This window comes from Phoenix dactylifera, chromosome 1, assembly GCF_009389715.1.
Source record: "Phoenix dactylifera cultivar Barhee BC4 chromosome 1, palm_55x_up_171113_PBpolish2nd_filt_p, whole genome shotgun sequence".
In the NCBI taxonomy this organism is placed as follows: domain Eukaryota; kingdom Viridiplantae; phylum Streptophyta; class Magnoliopsida; order Arecales; family Arecaceae; genus Phoenix; species Phoenix dactylifera.
In genome coordinates, this window is record NC_052392.1 from 24,189,214 (window position 1) to 24,192,395 (window position 3,182).

Sequence of the window (3,182 nt, forward strand, 5' to 3'; positions counted from 1 at the left end):
TTATTAACTACTTGGTATTTGGCACGAGAGGAGAATACGTGTACTCTTGGCTTAATACAAGATTCCAAGGAAACTTATTATCTTTCTATTCATTATTGAATTTATAGAGTTTTATGTTTTGTATTAGTTATTATCTTTCTATTCATAGTTGAATTTATAGACTTTTATCTTTTGGTAAAGGAAAATAAAATTGCATTTTTTTTTGAATGTTTGATTCTATTAAAACGCAATCTTCTATCAGAAATATATTTATTTTATTTATCTTTTATCAATTAAAATCCAATCTCTTCATGGTTGAGGAGTCTTTAACCTTTATTGCTATACATATATAATCCGAATAAATTTTGTAATCGCCGAGACTATTCGAGAATGAAATAAGAAAAAAATAGTATTGGTATTGAAATAATAATGGACTACTAAAATTTTGCATAATCTTGATTTAGTATTTCTGTTTATATGTGGAAGCATGCTTAAGTATGAACCATGTTAATTTTGTCAAACCACTTTAATGGTGCTTCCGACAAGAAAGAAGAGGGTGTGAATATTTTTTAGTTTGCAAGTGATGTTTTGATCGCAGAATGCGTTCTCTTATTATGATGCTCATCTTTCTCTTTATTGCCATTCAAAATATGACTTCTCTAACATTTCCAAAACACCCTTTCTTTAATTTCTGTCACAATATTACATCTTTGTTTTGTTCTTCATTATGACAATATATAGAACTTCTATAAGATCACCTAGAACTGCTAGGCAGCTGTACAGGCTCCCAACCTTAAGCTGCTTCATTTAAACATCTACTGAGCTCTTTTTTGTAGTTGGCCAATATAATGCTTGTTTTCTCTAAGAGTTCATCCGGATTAGCTAAACTAATTGTTGCTGGAAATTGGACCCGGGGGCGGCCACGAGCTGAGAGGGGAGGAGCTCCGCTGCTGGAACGGTGGGCGGCGGCGCATCAGCTAGTGGCGTCCTCCTGGAGAGTCCTACAAGAAGCCGGTGGCCGGGATCTCCGGCGCCGGCCCTCCGATGCCTAAGTCGGAGGGGGCTAGTATATGAGTGTGGTAAAAGAGGAGAATGTTTGTTCTCTTTCCTTTTCCTCCTTTTCCCCTGGTTCCCTTTTATAGAAGGATATTATGTTACCTGGGAGGTGACAGAGGAAATTGTCTTCTTCGTAATAATTGGGCACGATCATGCTCATTAATGGCGTTGTGGAGAATGAGACCGGATCAGACCGGAGCCAGCGAGTTGTCATGGTTGATCGGACCTATTGGAGTGGTTCAACCGCCGGCCGTGGTGTGCTCGGGGTTCGTAGATAGCAAGTGCATTAATTGCTGAGTGAACCGGTGATCAGGGAGAGCCATACGCTTTGATGGTCCAGTGATCCGGAGATCATCTTGGGCCGTGTTCATTTAATGGTGGAGTGCACTGGAGGCCCGCAGGGGTCACACGCATTAATGATCGGGTGTGCCGGAGGCCTGCGGAGGTCACGTGCCTTAATGGCTTGACGACGGTAACAGAGTACGGTGGAGTTGGATATCTAGTTGTCAGATTCTCTCTAAGGGATTAGGCTGGGGTCGAATATTTAGACAAGGCGTCTTTAGGGCTCGGTACCTGGCCGGGTGCCGAGCCGAGCCAGTTGCTCAGTGGGGTGTCTTGACTCGAGCGTCGCGAGGTCGGCGCGTTCTAGTCGGCGTCTCCTGGTCGGACGCTTTCTGGTCGGGCGCCTTTCTGGTCGGGCGCCACTTGGGTTTTCCCGTGTTGCGAGGTTGGGGCCCCCTGATCGGGCGCTTTCCGGGTCGGGCGCCTTCTGGTCGGCGCCCTCTGGTCGGCGCTCTCTGGTCGGCGCTCCTTAGGCGAGCGCCTCCGGACCGGTGCGACTTGGGTTTTCCCCCAATACTAATGTTTTGGTTATGGTTTTTATTATTATCAAGCTTTTACATTTTGTAGTTCCTAGTTAACACTTCACATGAGAGGTTTCTAATCATTTCTTTGTCGTAATAGTCACAAACTTCAAATTAGGTTAACTCAACATGGCCAACTTTGTCAAACACTTACAAATTGAATTCTGAAATCCCTTGCATTAGAAAATTTAAAAGGAAGTGGGAGGGAGAAATTTCATAAAAAAATAGACATGTAGATGTAATATAAAAATTGCACATATTTTAGAATGAATCCAAATAAAGAGTAGTGTCCCAAAAAGATCAGATAGTGATGGCAAAGGTATTCACTAATTTGGTCTTAGAGGCTTTTTTTCCCTCAGTTTGAAATTTGAAATGTTGGGAAAATGAAATTTGAAGATGTTTCCCATGACGAGGGATATGATGTATGCCTGCTTAGCCTACAATATAATGTGGTTGAGATGGATTGCCTATAATTGAAACAAAAGGCCATAGTTGCTAAGATTCTGTGCAACTTTTATGAAGTTAGGCATAAAAAAGAGTGTCAATATAATCTAAAAAAAGTTTGCAAAAAGTTTTGCACCTTGTAAGAATTCTGTCTGTTCAAGTAGAAAAAAGGGTTGCATCCCCACGCAAGGCATTGTCCGCTTTGAAGAAAGCCGCCTTTTTAGAGCGCCCTCTCATGGCTTTGCCCTTTAAAAAAGGGCCTCGCAAGGGAAAGGATGTACCCCTCCTTAATAAAGCATAATCCTTTCTACTAGCCTCCCAGTGGGAAGGATTCGTGACGACCCAAAAGTTTTACGGGCATAAGGGGAGTCTACGCTCACCGCACCATCTGTTAGAGCAGAAAAAGAAGGTTGCGTCCCCGCACGAGGTTTTGTCCGCTTTAGGAAAGATCGTCTTTCCAGGGCGCCTCCCTCACGGCTTTGTCCTTTAAAAAGATGCCTCGCGAGGGAAGGAGTGTACCGCTCCTTAATAAGGCACAATCCTTTGCACAATTCAACCGATATGGGACTAAGTCCCGGGCTCCCACCGCACCCCAACACTAACCATGACCAAAAGGGAGCAATGTTGCTGATGTATGAGAATTTTAATGCAAAGTACATACCTTGATAATATATGTACACTTCAATCCTCCCTGTGGTGTCTCCTTTACTTACGATGCCAACAAACTTAATAAGATCTAGTACAGTTGGTGGCAATCATCTTAGTTAAAATGCTTTTAACGGTGAAGGAAATGCCATAGGTGATGATAAGAAATAATAGATATAAAGTTATATAACACAG